General features: G+C 43.8%; 1 long non-coding RNA gene across 1 annotated transcript; it reads right to left on the bottom strand.

Moving 5' to 3' along the window:
• Nucleotides 1-11,268: 11,268 nt before the first annotated feature.
• On the bottom strand, nucleotides 11,269-21,030 carry LOC308594791. The gene is made up of 3 exons (XR_014011616.1): nucleotides 20,845-21,030; nucleotides 15,808-16,522; nucleotides 11,269-11,355 (listed from the first exon to the last, which is right to left on the bottom strand). It is a non-coding gene; the product is annotated as an uncharacterized lncRNA (long non-coding RNA).
• Between the last annotated feature and the right edge of the window lie 507 nt (nucleotides 21,031-21,537).

Raw genomic sequence — 21,537 nt, 5'->3', positions numbered from 1 at the left:
ATGGTTCATGCTGTGGCCACAGACATGTGATCTGACAGTGAGTTTGGAGTAGCCCAGTGCAAAAATCCTGAGGATCCATGTGGATCCATGCTTTGTAACCACGGAGGAGGGAAGGAAGGGGAACCATGGATCCTCTGCTCACAACTGCAGCAGATCTCCCCCGCCACCTGTAGGCATTCCCTCCATAACACGCACAGACATTTCCCCTTACTTTCTAGGAGGAAAAAAGTGAGTGTTATGGTGCAAAAAATACGGTATTTTGTATTACATCTCCCCAGAGGGTGTTATACTTGACTAAGTCCTGTTCAGAGTAGACCTGGGTCTAACTCCAAGGCCATTGATTCCATCTATGGTCTATTCTGTGTATGACTTATTGAGAAACAGTCCAGTATGACTTTAGGTTGCCATCCACCACCGTTCATTCTTAAACCAAAGTCTAAGGTTAGATGGAACACACAGAGATTGAAGTATTTGTTTATTTTGTGCCTTTATACTGTATTTTACCTTGTGAACTGCCTGGAGATATTTGGATGAAGGGTGGTATATAAATGTAATTAATAAATAGTAATAGTAGTAGATCCAAGCCTAAACTGCAATGTAAGCCTGCAGGCATGGTCTGTTTCATTCTTTAAAAGCTTTTCAGTGCCTAGTGCTCTAGATACTTAACAATTATAATTGGTAGTAACAACAGTGTTCATCATCACTATAATACAGTAGTAGTAATAAAAGGGAAGTGAGGTTGCATTAACTTCTGTATGATTAGTAACAAACCACATCTTTCTTCGTAACTCCCTGATTATAATCCTTTTAGGTAAGGGTCTCCATTTTGCCTGGAAAAGTGACCTCACATAGGACAAGTCACAAAGGGCGAGAAAAGAGCAAGCATACAATGGGTATCCTTTGTTGATATAGACCATTGGGGTGTCCCTCATGTTTATTCAGCAGATCTGGGTCCTCCAGAATATGTGCACATCCTTTCCACTCAGTCCTCCATGTGATAAGGTCTTGGGGTACCCCTATTAGTTGGCTTCTTAAAGACCTAGGAAAGGGAAGGCACACACAGCAGTACACATCAAGGTTAGGAATCCCCACCCAAAGGCTGCACATTGCACCCCCTTTGTACTACACACATATTCATTCCCCCTATGGTAGGGAAAAGGAAGTTCTACTAGAGTCCCATGGACTGCAAGAGAGATCAAACCAATCCATTCTTAAGGAAATCAGCCCTGAGTGCACATTGGAAGGACAGATCCTGAAGCTGAGGCTCCAATACTTTGGCCACCTCATGAGAAGAGAAGACTTCCTGGAAAAGACCCTGATGTTGGGGAAGATGGAGGGCACAAGGAGAAGGGGACGAGAGAGGATGAGATGGTTGGATAGTGTTCTTGAAGCTACTAACATGAGTTTGACCAAACTGTGGGAGGCAGTGGATGACAGGAGTGCCTGTGTGCTCTGGTCCATGGGGTCATGAAGAGTCAGACATGACTAAACAACAACAACAACTAAAAATAAAGGTAAAGGACCCCTGGATGGTTAAGTCCAGTTAAAGGCGACTATGGGGTGCAGCATTCATCTTGTTTTCAGGTCGAGGGAGCTGGCTTTTGTCTGCAGACAGCTTTCCAGGTCATGTGGCCAGCATGACTAAATCACTTCTGGCGCAACGGAACACCGTGACAGAAACCAGAGCACACGGAAATGTCGTTTACCTTCCCGCCGCAGCAGTACCTATTTATCTACTTGCACTGGCCTGCTTTCTAGGCTGGGACATAACAACGGGAGCTCACCGCATCATGGAGATTTGAACCGCCAACCTTCTGATCGGGAAGCCCAAGAGGCTCAGTGGTTTAGACCACGGCGTCACCCGCATCATGGAAGTTCCACTAACATTTATCATTACCCATCCTCTCCATTATCTTATGTGGTGGGGCAGGGACAGGACCCCACTCTCTTGTTTTATAATTCTCTCTCTCTCTCTCTCTCTCTCTCTCTCTCTCTCTCTCTGTGTGTGTGTGTGTGAGAGAGAGAGAGATTCAAAGAGCATTGACATCTAATTATAAGGAAAAGAATATTTGAAAAAATAGACAGACTAGGTAAATAATGGGTGAGGAAGATTAATGGGGGAGGGGGAATACTAGTTAAAGGTACTGCCATATGAATTAATACTTTGCAGGGACTATATTGAGATAGGGGCGACTCTTAAGATACGTCGTAAAGGTCCGCCCAATATCCACATAATCCTCAAGCTCTGTGGTTCCCTGCAGCACATGCTGATGACAAGTAAGTTTTTCCATGACTGCAGTACACTCCATATGCTTCTCCGTCTGCTTCTCCATCTGTCACAAGTATTATAAATCAAGGCTGATCTTCATAAGCCTGGTGGAAAAGAAGCACCTGGTAGTTTCGCAAGGGCCCTTCAGGAACTCATAACTCACCAGTGTTCACCAGGGCCTTTTCAGTTGTGGCTCCCTGTTTATGGAATGGTCTCCCCAGTGAGCTTCAACTGGAGCCATCAAAAACATCTGCTAAAACCTTTACTCTTTACCCAGGCATTTGATAGACTATGATGATGTTCCTGCTACATTATTGAGGGTCACACATGGATTTTTTTAAATTAACAATTATATGTTTTGTTATTATAAAGTATTTTATCCTCACAACAACCTTGTGTGGTAGGGCAGGCTGAGGGTGACTGATAGACTGTGAGCTTCCTAGTCGAGTGAGGACTACAACCCTGCTTTCTCTCAGGGCCTAGTCCGACACTAACCACTACATCACACTGGTTTAAAGGCAAAGTTACCTAATCTGCACTTTCTGAAACAAAATATGTACTTGCAATGCAGTTCTCCAGCCAGGTAATGTCTATAAAAATGCATAGACCAGTGCAAAGTGTCCATAAAAAATGCATATATTAGTGAAAATAAATGCATTTTAGTTGGAAACATTATTTGCAAATATATGTATATGGGGGGGGGATATTGCGTAGATAGAGGTGTATCATCTTAGGAGAAAATTGTACTAAAATGCTGATGTATTTTCTTGAGATCTTGCAGTTTGTTTTTTAAAGCAAACTAATGTATAAACCTGGATAACTGACCTCAAGAAGGAAAAAGGAGAAACTGAAAGAAACAGAAACGGACAGATCTGCCTATTCCTCCACACAACCCAGCAGCCCTTGAATCTGCTTCTGATGGACACAGTGTCCGCACCAGACCCCAGCATTGCTGGGCACACGCCAAGTTCCCAACAGGGATCCCATGCACTGCTGCTCGTCCTCCTCACCACTGCTGCCTGTTCACTTGCCCTTTCAAGGATGAGTGAGCAATGAATGAGAGGAACATGGAAGAGAAGTGCAAATGTAAACACATTGCTGAAATGAGCAATGGGCTGGCTGTCCCTCCTTAAGAGAGGAATGGAGGGAAGTGAGGAGAAAGGTATGAGGACAAAAGTTTTTTGCTGCTGTTCTCCTGGTTCATGCACTGTACTAATTCTGGAGAAAGTGATGAATAGCAGGCAAAAAGCTGTTCCTCCACTTTGAGGCACCTGCTTTGGCACTAGGCAGTGCTGAAGCACAGATTCATTAGTTCTGCTGCACCATCTGGAAGCTGTAGAGAGTAGAACATAAAAGGAAATTCTGGTCAGGTACTGCTTTCTACATTTCAAATAAATCTGTACAATTTAGTGCCAGGAGAGCAAAAACCCAGAGCTTTGACTTTTTGATGCATGTGACCCTAGCTCTCTTCAGAAGGATCTGCCACTTTTGGCTCCTCTCACTTTCTCTTTTTATTCAGTTTTGATTGCCACATGTTTGCAACACATTTGCAACCGTGTCAACAGTTTAGTGTGGAGGCAAAAACATTCCTCTTCTTCCAGGCCTTTGGCTAATTAATCAATCTATGGCCTTTTAAACTGCATGTGAGTATTGTTTTTGTTTGTTGTTATGCTCTGTATTTTTGTGTTTTTATATTGTAAACTGCCCCGTGATTTTTGGTTGAAGGGTGGTATAGGAATTTAATAAAGAATGCTAAGAAATAATAAATGTGCCCACATTTCTATGCAATTCTATGCCTAATGGGCTCATTTTTTGGTAATGTTTTGTTGCCAATACTGGGAACAGTCATCAGGTGATTTGAGGTCAACGTACTGATGACACCCAGCTCCGTTTTCCTGTTTCATTAGTGTCAGAAGGAAAGCTCTTGAATTGGTGTATGGAGGTGTATGGACTGGGTGTAGGCAAACAAATTGAAGATAAATCCGGATTTGATGGAGGTGCCATGGGTGGTTGCTGCATTTCCCTTGTCTGCTAATGAAGGATCACTGTGATCTATTCAATTCCGAAACTATGCCTGAATCCAAATTGGAATGAATCCAGATTATCAGTATCTGCAAGGAAAACAGTATTTGCAGCTGGACAGTGTTGTAGACCAACAGATTCAGGGTAGCGGGGGTGGTGTGTCCTATTTTGTTGGTTGAGGTGAAATGAGAAGTACTGCTCTGCTCTTCTACCATCTCTGCCAAAATGGACAGATTCTTCCATGCCTGTATTTCATGCAACACAGCTATTTTATCTGCTAACAATGGTGTTCCAACATTCTAGTATTGCATCATGTTTTTTATATAGTGCTGGCAGTAACACCACACGTTTACCCCGCCATATTCACTGGGGCTTTCTCCCAGATAAGTGTGCATGGACTGCAACCATTCTGCCTACCGGTAAGTACTTTGGGTGAAATATTCCTTCGGCTTTCAAACAATACCATTTACTAAGATGTGCAAAAAGATTCACAAGGGTTTTGACAGAAACTGAGATAGAGATGGGGCATTTTATATTTCCCGAGTGCTGTGAAAATTTAAAATTATGCTGTTTTGTTTTCAATTTATTGATGTAATCTGCCATTCCTGTTTAAACAGAATTGTGCTTTATTTACCATGTAGGTCCACCACGTGGGGAGAAAACTACCTCCATTTAGGTGAGTGATATTCTGCCAAGCAAGTGCATTTCTATCAGAAATAATTACATATAGATTAGAAACAGAAGAAAATACTTCCTCGATATGTGCTGATGCTCTCTCAAGATGCACTGATCACTGGGCCTTCTCCTTAGTGTGTTCAGGATTGCAGCCATTTAATTCAAGTTTTCGCTGTTATGTTTCCTTGTGGTCATTATTTATGGACAGTCATATAACACATTATCACTACCTGACCTACCAAAGTATTTGTTCATTTCAAACCAACAGGAATCTGAATGTCAACAGCAGTTCTGGCTAGTTCTATGAATCACATTCTTCACTCCTGTGAAAACACCTCAGAGCATTCAGGCCAAATATCAAAGCTAGGATCACCCAAGTGAATAGGAGCTTGTCATGGAGATGATATGTGTGGATCCAGGAAAAGAAGACCATTGTGCTGGGTCAGTCAGTGCTATTATCAACTTAGCCCACTATGTATGCATGGTTTGGCAGAAGAATGAAAACCACACAATTTTACTTGTGGGGAACATCACAGATTTGTTTTTAAGGCCAATTTCATTGTACAAATGCACAGCCATGAAGTGCTCTGTGATCCATTGGTGTGCCTAGATTCTCACTGATGATGATGATGATAACTTCATTATTTATACCTTGCCCATCTGACTGGGTATACAGTAGTGACCCATGGTTCTCTTTCACCAAGTTTCACATGCTGAGATATTTGCAACCCTTTGGATTAGAGCTAGTCTGACTTAAACCTTTCATCATAATTCCTTTGCAACTATGAGGCTATCATATACTCTGTGCGAACAATTATTATCTTAATAGCTATTTGGCAGGGGCAGACTTTTGTAATATGGAACCTTGAGCAAGGACAAAAATTGGCACCTTGTGTGTGGAAATTGCTTGCACCACCCTAAATTTGTCACTGTTACTTGGAAGCCTCAGTAGGATGGGGTTATGGTCACAGACTTCAACCCTTCACCTGATTACTTGAACACTAAATGTGTATAGGTGGCTGAACTTAAGTGTACTATCTCAACCTCCCATGAACTTCGGATGCATCTCCTTCCCTGAACATGAGGCACTCAAAGAAAGATCTGAATGTGGTAATGAGCCTCCTTGATACTGCAGGGCTTCTGGTTGCACCGAGGTTCCTAACTAGATCCAGATTGAATGCAGTTAGAAACCCCCTTTAGAAACATTGATCGGAGCAAGAACGTCTGAGCAGATGGGAGCCATGGGATGGGGCTTGTATGCACACCATGATCCTCTGCAAATATCAGGGACTGAACTCAAGAGGGCGAGGTGGAGGAGGAGGGATGGTGGAGATCATCCCCTTCCCTTCTCCTGATGCTGCAAGGAGACAGCTTTGATTTACAGCAGGGCTTTGAGGGGTTTAAGGAAAGTCACAGCTCAGAGAGAGACAAACAGAAAAGTTGGGAAGTGTTAGAAGAAGGGGGTGGACTGCAGCAGGGCAGCTAGATGACACGTCACTGGAAAGTATTTCTGATCCCACTTCTCCCAGAATGTGGAGTTTGTTAAGAGTACAGTAACAAAGGACTCAAAGACATTTGACCATGAGCGGCCACCGTAAGGGAAGATGCTGTTGCTAGGAAGGAGGAGCCCAGTTTGGAGCAACGCCATGTTGAGGCTGGTTGTGTCTTTTGTCTCTTGCTATTAGGATTCAGTAAAACTCATTAAAAAAGGACTCTACCTTGTTTTCTCTGTTTTTGCTGCAGCCAGGGGAGGAATAGCTTTCCCAAAGCCTTGACTGAGCCTTGACATTAACCCTCATGCCTTCAGGCAAATGTTATTTATTTTATTTATTGTTATGTTTATATCTTGCCTTTCCTGCCAGGAACTCAAGGTGGTGTACATCGTTCCCTTCTTTTTCCATTTTTTATCTTCACAACATCCTGTGAGGTAAGTTAGGCTGAGAGACTGTGACTGGCCCAAGGTCACCCAGTGAGCTTCATGGGTGAGTGGTGATTTGAACCCTGGTTTCCCAGATCCTAGTCCAGAACTCTAAGCACTACACCGAAAGGGCTTTAGATGGCTTTAATGGTGGATTAGGCAATGTCATGAGAGATAGCAGTATTTTGAAAATTCTTGCATTGGTAAAATAGGATAGCAATAATCTTCCTCCTTTGTTCAGTGTCAATATTGTCTTAACCCCGGCCAACAGTATATTTTCCTTACAGTCCCCATTAATTTTAATATCATTAATCTTATTTACATAACTAACACAATATATTGGGTTAGATCCAGAGTGTCTCTTCTGAGAGTGAAAACACGCCTTCAGTTTTTGGAAGGCACTGAGATCCAGGAGAAGTTTCTGCTTGTGGAAGCAGAACCAGGTAAGTTTCTATGCCACCCCTCATATCTCCTCCCACATCATTACAGAGTGTCCCCCAAACCTTCCAATTGGCTTTTCAATTGGCACAGAGGGCCTCGGAGAAAAAAGGGACTGGCAAAAAAAATTGCCTCCCAACCTCAACAATGTCCCATGAGTGAAGTACGACTCGTGGGAACTCTGGATACTTCTCATAAATCCTTAGGCTGTGTACACACCATGCATTTAACACACATTTCTCTCTCCCAAAGATTCATGTGAACTGTAGTTTACCCTTTATGGAGCTACAATTCCCAGCAACCTTGACATACTGCAGTTCCCAGGATTCTCTAGAAGGGGAAAATATGCTTTAAATGTGCTTTAAATGTGAGGTGTGTACACAACCATAAACCCTATGTATATTCTGTGCCACTATTTCTTAAACATTTTTGATCATCTCCCCTAACTCCCATTTTCTAAAATAAAAACAGAAAGACTCCCACTGGGTGCTAGTACCTAGAAAAGAATATAAGGATCAAAGAAGGTAAAAAGAGATCCACCTCAATGACTCTGCTACAATAGGCCAAGTCCTGGAAATGTTCTCTACATTTTGTTGTCCTGAGTCCTATAGCAGGAACACCTTCATTGTGCTACACCATTCTTTTAGGAAACAAGTGCCCCAATCTAGCAAGCGAAATGTGCAAGCGGAAGAAAGTTTCTGTATACAGAACTGGCATGTTTTCAGCAGCACATCCAGCACTCATACACAGCACAGCATTTATCTAGAGTCCTTTGAACTAGCTGGGAATTTGATGTAGCTGGGAATTTGTGTTTCCATCTGGGGCTTACAGTTGTTCTGCATGACTAGGTGCCCATAACTGGAGCTGGATGAGGGCCAAAATGCCTAGTTTGTACAAATTTCTGTCTGGGCAGAGGGTAAATGCTGCAAGTGAGAGATGTGCTAAACTCATATGAAACAAGCATTAGTGCACGATAGACCACTGATGCAGAAAAACCATCTATCTCGCCGTCCTTTCATGTCAATTTATGCAAGAACTTTTGTCTTCTATTATAAAATCCATCTATGATTGTGGACTAAGTAAAATCTGCTTATGAAAAATTTAATTTGCAGTTTAGAGCTTGATAACTTTCTGCACCTCATGACGCCACATGATTAATCACCCAATAAAAAATATTAATGGGGAGTGTAATGGCGAATGAAGAATGATAGGCAGATCCTGATCTCAGTTATAATGGTATAAACTAAAGCCAGCCACATTCCATTCTCCTTTAAGGTTTGAGACCATTGTTAATGGTAGCAAAATTCCTAAAATCCTGTATAAAGGGGGTGATACCTTTACTATCTCTCAGAAAGTGAAGGTATCACCCCTTTTATACAGGATCTCAGAAATAAGAATTGCCTACATAGCTAAAGTGGTCATCTAGCAATCCTGCATGATGCGAGGTTTATTAAATATATTTTGGTTTAGCCTTACTTTTATTTATATTTATATTTATAAACTACTGTGTCATCCAAAAGGTCCTTGAAGTGACTGTTTTAAAAGTACCAGAGACTGCTTAACACACATTCAAAAGAAGCGCCAAAGCAAGTTTAATAATTTTTTTCATTTTCAGATAAAAGTTGTCCCCAGAGGGCAAATGAATGGAGACCTCTCTCCCTCCCTCGCCTGGCTGGTAGTTAGAAGGACAAAAACCAGAGCAGAGTTTTGTGTGAGCTAGAAGCAAGCAAAAGCTGGAGAGATAGAACCACACTTGGTTTCTGCTTGGGAGAAGTAAGACCTTCTTGGCTGGTGTGGCACATATGCTGTTGTTGAGGCAATCCTGACATATATGCAATAGTGGCTTTGATGGACAGGCCTCATAACAAGAGACAGAGCATTCCATCAGGGGCTAGATTACAGGTCGTCTGATCAATCACATGTTTTTTCTGCTTAGAACCATATAGGAGGGACCTTTTTTTGCCATAGCTGTACTTTTGGATTAGGATTGGCTGAGTGGTAAAGATTGCTGATTGGCCAGAGAACAACAGATTGACAGAAGTGTTTGCAGAGCTTTTGTGAGTTCAAATATAAGTATAAAATGGGGACAGGAAAGAGTGAGTGGTTTTGAGATTTTGAGGGTATTAAAAAGAATGCTTGTAATTCCCACTGGGAGGGCTGTGGTCCAGTAGCCCTAATGGGACCACCTTTACCAAGCAAACAGTGCTAGCTTGAATCACTAGTTTTACGCCATGTGGACACCAGCCCTTCTGAGCTTCAAAAGTACTTATTTAGTAACAAATGCAGCTGCATGCATTTCCACAGCTAATGCTAGGTTCTCTATCCCCATAGTTCCAGACTGGGGAGGAAGGAAATAGAACTAACAAGACAATTACCTAAATCCATTGTTCACATTATAGAGATGCATCGCTTCAGCAATTAGCACAAGCAAATTCTAACTGGAGCAGAAATGAATCACATTTTTCCATCAGCTTGCACATTTTTGCCCTAGAAACTTTGAACTCTTTGACATTTTTATGTTCTAAAGCATAGCATAGATCAGCTTGCAAATGTCGTCAGATAGATAATTGAGGGGGATGTTGTATTTGTTTGTTACCGTGGGCATAGCCAGGTTTTTTGTTAGGGGGGGCAGGCCTTTTGTTGGGGGGGGGTTTAGAACCTCAGTTTGCTATAAATTTACCGTATATTGAATTTTATTGATTGGGGGGAGCAGCTGCTGCCCCTGCCTCCCCTTGGCTACATCCATGTTTGTTACTATGTTATATATTTTTGTGTTTTTATACTGTAAACTGTCTTGTGATCCTCAAATGAAGAACTGTATAGAAATAATAATAATAATAATAATAATAATAATAATAATAATAATAATAATAATAATGCTATAGACAGAAATACTGTATAGATTAGTGTAGCGACTATATGGGTAAAAATTGTAGGAGAATGGAACAGTGACCTTACTGTGAGGGTCTGCTATAGACCGCCAAGCCAGACTGAAGACTTTGGTAATCTGCTCTAAAAGGCATCAAACATTCAAAAACAAACTTGGTGGATCAGGGAAATGCTGTGGATGTAGTGTATCTTGATTTCAGTAAGGGTTTTGTCAGAGTTCCCCATGATATTCTCTCATGGAAACTGGTAAAATGTGGGTTGAACGAGGTAACTGTTAGGTGGATTTGTAGCTGGTTGACTGATCGAACCCAAAGAGTTCATCACCAGCCTGGAAAAAAGAGACAAGTGGGGTGCCACAGGGTTCTGTCCTGGGCCCGTTGTTGTTTAACATATTTATAAATGACTTGGATGAAGGAATTGAGGGGATGGTCATCAAATTTGCAGATGAAACCAAACTCTAAGATTCTATGATTCTATTAAATCTCTTGAGGTTGAAGAAGTTGCCTACTCATGCTTTAAGTTACTTCTTTTAAGCATCCTGCCATGCTCAGTTATTGCAGCCAAAGGGTGATTTCTACACCTAGAGTCCTTTAAGTTTCATAAGGGTGATAGTTAATGATATGTCAGCCTGTGAGAGAGAAAAGTCTAAAGCTGCTATTACCAGCCTGCTGCCACCACTTGAGGAATTTTCTTCTGTTTTCTTGCTCCGTACCTTGCACTGCTAGTTGTTGAGCACTGTGAAAATTATTGATCATCCCCATAACTACAATGTGGGGAAAGAATTGGCCAAGCCACACTGAATAAGCAATGATGTATTTTAAATAAGAGCAACAGCTTAATAGCATTCTGCAGAAAATTGACCAAACCAAGCAAATTATATAAAAGAGGACAAAATGCTGCCTTACAGTAGCTAATGCTACCCTTTAAGCTAATGCTTCCCTTTAAGACACAAACCTTATTGCAATTTAAAAATGGACTACTCCTTTCATCACATTCCAAGGATTTTCCACGTTTCCTTAAATCCTCAGTTTATAAGTGGTCTAACTGAATCTCCTCCCTCCAACTGCTCTTAGAGCAACACTGTTCAGTCACATCTCTACAATCTCCAGATCCAATTGAAACAATGTGCCTCCTTTCTTCTTTCCTAATAATTAACGAAGTGATAATCATTTATTAGTAGTAGAAATAATAATCTCCCAATAATTAACATATAATATATTTTATTCTATATCTCCATAGACTTGACACTGGGTAGACTTTACAATGATGCTTTTATAACTATAAAGAAGAGTGCACAAACAGAACTTCACACAAGCTGGCTCTGGATCCAAATATATAAGTTACTGTGATTAGCAGATAATGTCCTAAATACTTCTCCCAATAGTTCCCCAACATCTGCCAGTCTTCCATCCTGCCTAGAATAAAGCTACTGCATCAAAGGGAGGGACCAGTTTGTCCCATTTGTGTTAAGATGTCAATCCAACATTTTTTTTAATATCACTTGGCAATCAGAGAAGGCTATTGTAGCAATCACTACAATTCGATGAGATTTTTGATTGGTTTTAAAGCTTAGATGCTCCCTCTCAGAACACTTGAGAGGTCTGTTGTAATATGTATGTGGTAATGTTTCTTAATAACCAGCAGCAACCTATTGCAATAATGTGAAATTAGAGTTTTTTAATCCGTGGCAAATTAGGGGATCAAAATAAGGATGTCATTGGTCTTACACTACTAGGAAAACACTCCGAGCTCCCTCTGCCATATGTCTCTCTTTGGGGCAGAAGTTGTGAGCATGTCAGAAGTGCAATGAGCTCCTGGCGGAACTGGAAGTGTTAGAGAGGAAAAGTGAGTGATGGATGTGATAGCTGGATATCTTTCCCACAATGACAGCTCCCCTGCTGTCAGGGAGAATGAAAGTCTTGAGAAAGGATAACATCACCTCACCTTCTATTCCCTTAGAAGGTACCCATTCCTTGGCGGTTGCTAATGTATCCTCACATGCTGAGGATACCTTTCTAGTGGGTAGTGGGATCATTGTTGTTGTTGTTTAGTTGTTTAGTCGTTTCCGACTCTTCATGACCCCATGGACCAGAGCACGCCAGGCACTCCTGTCTTCCACTGCCTGGTCAGACTCATGTTTGTAGCTTCGAGAACACTGTCCAACCATCTTGTCCTCTGTCGTCCCCTTCTCCTTGTGCCCTCCATCCTTCCCAACATCAGGGTCTCTTCCAGGGAGTCTTCTCTTCTCATGAGGTGGCCAAAGTATTGGAGCCTCAGCTTCACGATCTGTCCTTCCAGTGAGCACCCAGGGCTGATTTCCTTAAGAATGGACAGGTTTGATCTTCTTGCAGTCCATGGGACTCTCAAGAGTCTCCTCCAGCACCATAATTCAAAAGCGTCAATTCTTCGGCGATCAGCCTTCTTTATGGTCCAGCTCTCACTTCCATACATCACTACTGGGAAAACCATGGCTTTAACTATACGGACCTTTGTTGGCAAGGTGATGTCTCTGCTTTTTAAGATGCTTTCTAGGTTTGCCATCGCCTTTCTCCCAAGGAGCAGGCGTCTTTTAATTTCGTGACTGCTGTCACCATCTGCAGTGATCATGGAGCCCAAGAAAGTAAAATCTCTCACTGCCTCCATTTCTTCCCCTTCTATTTTATCTATTATTTTATTTATTTATGTAATTTTATTTATACCCCGCCTTCCCCGGCCAAGAGCGGGCTCAATTGACAGACCAGGAGAGAGACCTTGGGGTCATAGTAGATACCGTACTTTTCTGTGTATAAGACTATGTTAATTTCTGATAAAATAATCTCTAAAATTGGGGGTCATCCTATACATGAGTAGTGCAGAGTGGGGATGGGGGATTGGTTTCTGCTGTGAGCAGGAGATTTTCAGCGATGATTGTGCTGTTGATTGGTGGCTGTGACAAGGGCTGCTGTTGATTGGCTGGTGCTTTGGCAATTGGGCTGGTGACTGGAGGCTGCTGGTTGCGAGCAGGCAGACGATTTAAGGCCTATGCAATGCGTGTGAGAGATTGGAAGTGTTGGTCAGGTGGGTGAGCAATTTTCGTTAACCCCCCCCCAAGCTCAACATCTGTGGGCAATCTCCCTCCATTTTATTAATTTTGAGTCTCCCCAAATAGTCTTATACACGGGGGGCATATTATACACGTAAAAATACGGTAACTCAATGAGCATGTTGATCCAGTGTGGCAGCTGTGAAAAAGGCAAATTCCATGCTAGGGATCATTAGAAAATGAACTGAAAATAAAACTGCCAATATCATTATGCTGTACTACAAATCTATGGTACAACCATATTTGGAGTACAGTACTCCTGTTACTACCTGGGAGAAAAGCCAAGAACCAAAATGAAGGAGAAATCTAAGCAAGCATCACATAAGTTGGGTGTGGACAGCAGTTGCTGAAGATTAATGAGATTTTAGCATATCTAGGTTAAATATATAGATTTAGCACATCATATTTCTACTTCTAGGACTTTTATCTTCTCCCTACTTTTCTTTGATCTTTAACTCTTTTGTTTCTGTTATGTACTGAGTTGAATAGGATCCAAAATGCAGCAGTCTGATTGGTCCTAGAACAATAGGATCCAAAATGCAGCAGTCTGATTGGTCCTAGAACAATGTAGCAGTATGATTGGTCCGCAGGAGCCACCCAATCCAGCTCCAGGTGGAAGTGAATCCACAACCTGATTGGCCTACAGGAGAATCCCGGAATTAGCCAATCACGTGGGGCCCATTGTGTAAACAATGTATATAAAGCAGACATCCTGGGGGAACTTCCATTCCTCCTCACCACTATGAGTTGAATAAAGAGCATGCAATCCACTCTCGACTCCAAGTATATTTCAGTTTCATTATATCATGCAATGCTCCAAGCAGAGTAATACCTGATGGCCCATCTAGACCAGCATCTTGTTCTCACAGTGGCTGCTAAGATGGCTGTGGGAAACCAGGGGGCAGAAACACGAGCACAGGCGCATTCTCCCCTCCCATGGTTTCCAGCAACGGGTATTGGAAGCATTGCTGCCTCCAGCTGTGGAGGCAAAGCATAGCCATTACAGCTAGTAGCCATTGATAGCCCGTGTGCTCTGGTTCCATCACGGTGTTCTGTTGCGCCGGAACCAGTTTAGTCATGCTGGCCACATGACCCGGAAAGCTGTCTGTGGACAAACGCCAGCTCCCTCGGCCTGAAAAGCAAAATGAGTGCCGTACCCCATAGTTGCCTTTGACTGGACTTAACCGTCCAGGGGTCATTTACCTTTACCTTTTACCTTCCCCTCCATGGGTTTGTCTAATCCTCTTTGGAAGCCATCCAAGTCAGGGGCCATCACTGCCACCTGGGGGAGGAGTTTGGATTTGATATCCCACTTTATTACTACCTGAAGGAATCTCAAAGCGGCTAACATTCTCCTCCCCCCTCCTCCCCCACAACAAACACTCTGTGAGGTGAGTGGGGCTGAGAGACTTCAAAGAAGTGTGACTGGCCCAAGGTCACCCAGCAGCTGCATGTGGAGGAGCGGAGACACAAACCCGGTTTCCCAGATTACGAGTCTATCACTCTTAACCACTACACCACACTGGCTCTCTGGGGGAGCAAGTTCCATAGTTTGACTATGTGCTGCGTGAAAAAGTACTTTCTTTTATCTTCGAATATTCAACTTCATTGGGTATTCATGAGTTCTAGTGCTATGAGAGAACCTTTCTCTGCCTAGTTGTTGGTGGGTGGGTAGTTGGTTGGTTTTAGTGGGTTGGTTGGTTGGGAAAGCAGTTGGCAGGCAGTTGGAAATAGAGAGACAGTTAGTGCAGTTGGTTCTTGTGTGAGGGGAGGTAGAAGAGATAGAGACAGGATAAAATAAGACTAAGAAGGTAAAGAATAACAACGTTTGGGATGCAGTTAAAGTTTGTTTGTGTCTGAAATAAATTACACTCTTCTTGGTTAACTTGAGAACCTGACTGAGACTAAGTGATTTACCGGGGAGGATCTGTTTGGTGGCAGTGGATTAGTGGTCTACGGGTCAATAGTCCGTGAGGTGACCGGGGGCTCCATACGAACGCCACAGTTATGTTCTTTTATTTGTTTAATTAGAAGAAATAAATTAGGTATGCAACGATACCTCCACAGCTTTGCTTCCATTACTCTGCTGCATTTGAGGTGCTCACATGAGCAAATGTGAGTCCACTGCACCAGGACCAATTCGTTGGGAATGCTGTGTTGCTGTTCCTACGTTCCTGTGATCGGAAGGTCAGAGAAGGTGCTCCCGACACCCAGCGCATGCAGGCGTTAAAGACGTGGGCTATACAGGGGTGTACGGAAAGAATATCCTTTTTGAGGTGAGGTTACTAGAAGGGCCATTGGCCTGATCCCGCAGGTATTCTTATGTTTCTATGTGGTCAAGGTCTATTGTATACAGCAGGAATGTCCAACCAGTAGATTGCAATCTACTGGTAGATCCCTGGCTGATCCTGGTAGATCTCGGGATCCTTATTGTGTACAGAAAGTTTGGGGGGAAAGCAAAAAAAAAGCTCTATGCAATCCTCCCCTGAAAACAACTCTGGGCAATCCAGCCACCCCACGCACGCTCCTTCTCCCTCCAATGACAATGTTTTTTTATACTGGGAATAGATCGCAGTCTCTTGGGAGCTGGACATGCCTGGTATACAGTAGATGAGCTACTGAGGTGCTGAATGATTCTGCAAGGCCACCTAGTGGGAAAGATGGAGAATATTATGCACAGAACACCTGTTCAAATGGCTACACATATAAAGTGCATTATAATGTGTAGCAGGTACCGTGGTTTCGCCCCTATAATCCCTCTATGAGTCCTTCAGGACATCAGTGAGAACCAATGAGAGCTGTGGAAATTCCTGGGAGTACCTGAAAGAAAAACCAAGAATCAGAATGCACGAGAAATCTCAGCAAGCATCACATAAGTTGGGTGTGGACAGCAGTTGTTGAATGAGTCAGATTTTAGCATATCTAGATTGTAGGCATTAAAGTACTCGTATTTACACTTCTAAGACTTTTACCTTTCCCCTACTTTTCCTAAAGCTCTATTTTATTTCAACAGTTTATATATACCACTTAACAACATAGCTTTTAAGCTGTATATAATGAGGTTACAAAAGAGACACGAAAGATTGGCTAATATTAAGCAGAAAGTCAGAAGAAGAAAGCAGCAATAAGTCTCACCAGGGAAAGATGTGGGCTTCTTTGGCTTTGCTCATATACAACAACCAGAATTTTAAGTGAACTTACATAATATTCTGTTGTAGAACTGTTCCATCTAGAAGTAGAAGAAGAGATGGACACAATCTATAAATACCTAAACTGTAGACCAGATAATAACCTAGATCCCCCTGCATAAGCCATCCAAAGCTGGAGAAAAATGCACATCACAGCTGAATATCAAGAGGAAAATTGTTAGCTCACAGAATCGGAGCTGAACAATTCATTATATCCATTGAGAGGGAGAAAAGCTGTTAAGTGGAAATCTCGCTTTGACAGCAAAGGTGCTAAAATTACAGCAAGAATCTAAGGGTTTCTACAGGAACGTCTTCCTTCTGAATGATGACAGCTCAGCCCTTTAATTGTGGGGGGAGTTTCTCCAGTCTACACTACTGCAGCTGAGAAGCCAGTTATTCCCTGTTATTCAAAGTGGCTCCCTCCTTAGAGCAATGAAAGCTGCCATTTGTCTAAAAGCTTATTCTGGGAGGCAAATCACACCTATCAGTTAAAATGGATATTGAGTATGAATGTGCACAAAATTCTGCCCATCCAGAACACTGCGTGAGGACTTTGCTAAGGCTTTTCAATATGTGCCTTTTTATCTCTCCTTACAGTTTAGCATTGTACACCGGTCCGTATGCTGATTCAATCGCAGTGTAAAAAAGACACCAAGGCGCTGTGTTGTTCATTAACGTAAAGGTAAAGGTAAAGGGACCCCTGACCATTAGGTCCAGTCATGACTGACTATGGGGTTGCCGCGCTCATCTTGTTTTATTGGCCGAGGGAGCCGGCGTACAGCTTCCGGGTCATGTGACGAGCATGACTAAGCTGCTTCTGGCAAACCAGAGCAGTGCAGGGAAATGCCGTTTACTTCCCGTTTACCTATTTATCTACTTGCACTTTGACATGCTTTCGAAATGCTAGGTTGGCAGGAGCAGGGACCGAGCAACAGGAGCTCACCCCGTCGCGGGGATTCGAACCACCGACCTTCTGATCAACAAGTCCTAGGCTCTGTGGTTTAACCCACAGTGCCACCCGTGTCCCTGTTCATTAACGTACATGCCCACTAATGCTCATTGCTCATCTGTAAGAAATAAGATGGAAACTTACAAGTGTGGCAGGTTCCACTTGTGCCAACTGGAAGTCGGTTTTAGAAATTCTCTGGGTTAAAATTCGAAGGGAGGTAGACCTTCCAAGGTAAAAGGGAGGTGGAATCACTGCCTCTCAGCCTAACCTACCTCGAAGGGTTGTTGTGGTAATTAGAGGAGAACCATGTGTGCCTCCTTGAGCTCTTGGAGAAAAAGATGGGCTGTAAATGCAATAATAAAGAAACAAATAGATTTCATTGTAGTTCCAGATGTGGCTTCTTGCATCATGTGAAAGCTCAAATATTATGTGGAACTTTAGGGGGAAGTCATGAAAATAGGATAAACTGTCATGTAAATTCAGTCTAGATGTGTCGATGCAGCAGGCCCTTCTTATATGGAGTCTAGGGGGAAAATCTGACCAAAAGGAGCAAGTCCAAGAAGACTGGTTGGATTAGCATTTCCACATTGTTTGCCTCTTATTTGTTCTGGGTTATTTCTTTCAGAACTGAACAGACTGTATGCAGCTGCAATATTTTCCTGTATTTAATCTTCACTGGGGGGGGGGGGCGGACACAATTTTCTGTATGTTTCTGATCATCTCCACTTCTCACATCATATTGCAGCAGCTGTTAGGAAGGCAGAAGGTTGAGTCATACCCCCAAGTGAATGCACACTCGTTCCTTTTGTCAGTTTTAGTTAATGGGACTATTTCCTTCCATGCCAAAACTTCAAAGGTCCCTTGTTAACGGTGAGTCAGAAAAGGGAAATAAAACAAAAAAACGGAATTGGGCTTGATTTCCCCATATTTCATCTGAAGTTGTGTATCTGCTGACACTAATGGGATTGGCACAGGGAGCATCTTCTCTGATGAGACATTAGAAGCCATTTGCAAATCTCTAGGTCTGGGGTAGAGATGGATGGATTCATCAAATTCAGTTTCTCATTTTCCCAGCCTTAAAATTCAGTTCACTCCAAGTAGGCACCAGTTGGTGGTTTGTTTGTTTTTAAGAAAATTCACTACTATTTTTGTGTACATGTTTATGTATGATTTTGCCATATACATACATATATACATATACATATACATATACAAGAAGAAGAGTTTGGATTTGATATCCCGCTTTATCACTACCCTAAGGAGTCTCAAAGCGGCTAACTTTCTCCTTTCCCTTCCTCCCCCACAACAAACTCTCTGTGAGGTGAGTGAAGCTGAGAGACTTCAAAGAAGTGTGACTAGCCCAAGGTCACCCAGCAGCTGCATGTGGAGGAGCGGAGACGTGAACCCGGTTCCCCAGATTACGAGCCTATCGCTCTTAACCACTACACCACACTGGTGTATACATACCTCAGGTTACATATGCTTCAGGTTACATACGCTTCAGGTTACAGACTCCACTAACCCAGAAATATTACCTTGGGTTAAGAACTTTGCTTCAGGATGAGAACAGAAATCGTGCTCCGGTGGTGTGGTGGCAGCAGGAGGCCCCATTAGGTAAAGTGGTGCTTCAGGTTAAGAACAGTTTCAGGTTAAGAACAGACCTCCAGAACGAATTAAGTTCTTAACCCGAGGTACCACTGTATACATATACAGTGGTGCCTCGCAAGACGAAATTAATTCGTTCCGCAAGTTTTTTCTTCTTGCGAGTTTTTCGTCTTGCGATGCACGGTTTCCCATAGGAATGCACTGAAAATCAATTAATGCGTTCCTAGGGAAACCGACTTCAGACCAGGTCCGGGGACAGTCTGTCCCCCGACCTCTTCTGAAGGCTGGGGGGGGGGGACAAGGGCTTTTCTTCCCACCCCCAGCATTTTTAAAAACCCCGGGACAGCGGAGGGCTTCTCCGCTGTCCGGGGCGATCTTAAAATGCTGGCGGGCGGCATTTTAAAATCGCCCCGGGACAGCGGAGGACTTCTCCACTGTCCGGGGCGATTTAAAAGCCCCTGGGTAGGCAGGCAGGGGGGACAAATACTTTTGCCCCCCGCCAGCCTTCAGAAGAGGTCCTGGACCTCTTCTGAAGGCTGGCGGGGGCGAAAGTCTTTGCTCCCCCCCGCCTGCCTTCAAAAGCTGTCCGGCCAAGACTTCGCGGACCTCTCCGCAAGCAGCGGCAGCGCTGCCGCTGCTGGCGGACAGTTGCCGGCATGCCGAAGCCTGCGCGCGCTGACATCAGCGCGCCCAGGCTTCGCGGACCTCTCCGCCAGCAGCGGCAGCGCTGCCGCTGCTGGCGGACAGTTGCCGGCATGCCGAAGCCTGCGCGCGCTGACATCAGCGCGCCCAGGCTTCGCAGATCTCTCCTGCCTTCAAAAGCCGTCCGGGATAGCGGGAAGCGCTTCCCTGCTATCCCGGACTGCTTTTAAAATGCTGGCGCTGGGGAGCAAAGCCTTTCGGCCCCCGCCAGCCTTCCTGGACCTCTTCTGAAGGCCGGAGGGGGGGGAAGGCTTTGCTCCCCACCGCTAGCATTTAAAAGAGGTCCCCGGAGATTTCCCTATGGGCTTTCGTCTTGCGAAGCAAGCCCATAGGGAAATCCGTTTTGCAAAGCGCCTCCAAAACGGAAAACCCTTTCGTCTAGCGGGTTTTCCGTCTTGCGAGGCGTTCGTCTTGCGGGGTACCACTGTACATATACATATACACATACACATACACATACACATACACATACACATACACATACACATATACATATACATATGTGCATGCAATGAATGTTCCTTAACATAATGCATTTTTGTGTGCTATTTTCACCCATATTTGTATTTCTGTGCACATTTCCCACAATAGATGTATCTTTGTACACATTTATGGCTGGAGAACTGCATCACAAAATGCCAAGAAGTGTGGTTTTTAAAGGATAGGGCCATTTTGGTTAGTGCCTTGTTTTGAGAAGAGTGAATTAGGTAGGTGAACGGAACCAATTTTCTCCTAGTTTGAGAAGTGCAAATTTGGGGAGTTCACTTTAAAATGTGAATGTAACAAATTCCTCCTCATGCCTAGAGGAAGCGGGGGACCTACTCAGGGATGAGGGACACTCAACTCCTGAAACCTGGAGCTGGCACTGGTAAGCAGGCCATTAGCAATATATTTTCCTGTCCTCCCTTTTATTCTCTTTTCCCTTTCAGTTTAGGGAACAAGTTCTGTAAAACCTGAAATCCAGCTCAAGGCACCGTGATCTTATATCAACACTGTGTTGCGGATCCTGTTACATTCCCTCCCCACCTTAAAAGTGCATACAATTATTGGAAAATTAGAGGCGGGGAGTAATTATTATTTACTTATTCATTATCTTTCTAGACCTACCTTTCATTGGCCAGGAGGGCAGTCGTACCTCGGAAGTCAAACACCTTGTGACTTGAACGTTTTGGCTCCCAAATGCCACAAACTCAGAGGTGAGTGTTCTGGTTTGCAAACGTTCTTTGGAACCCAAATGTCCGATGTGGGTTCTGCGGGTTCCCAATCGGAAGCCGTGCCTTGGTTTCCAAACGTTTTGGAAGTCGAATGGACTTCCAGGACACAGTGGCATAGCGTGGGTTGTCAGCACCCGGGGCAAGGCAAGTAATTTGCGCCCCCTAACCCCTAACCTGCCGCCGCTGCCAGCTTCTTCTTGCTGCTGCCTGGTCTGGTCTGGTGTGGTTCTCTCCCACGGTCAGCGCTGCGCTGGGCGGCCGCTGCACTGTCCCTCCCCCAGATAGTCCCTCGCTCTCTCTCCGCACCGCACGCCTGGCACCCCCCCTCCACAGTGGGCGGCGACCCGGCGGCTTGGATCGGATTCGCACAGCCAGCACTGCAGTGAGAGAGAGTGAGTGAGCCAGGTAGGGGCAGAGAGCTGAGAGTGCGAGCGCGCCCCCCAGATGTTGCGCCCGGTGCGGCTGGCCCCCCCTGCACCCCCCACGCTACGCTACTGCCAGTACGGATTCCATTCGACTTCCGAGGTACGACTGTATTCCTATTAAAGCAACAACAAAAACAAAATATTAATAATAAAAGCAAAGT

Source organism: Podarcis bocagei, assembly GCF_964188305.1.
Source record: "Podarcis bocagei genome assembly, chromosome: 9".
NCBI lineage: Eukaryota > Metazoa > Chordata > Lepidosauria > Squamata > Lacertidae > Podarcis > Podarcis bocagei.
Note: the sequence above shows the minus strand (reverse complement) of the source record. Positions and strands in the feature narration are given on the sequence as shown.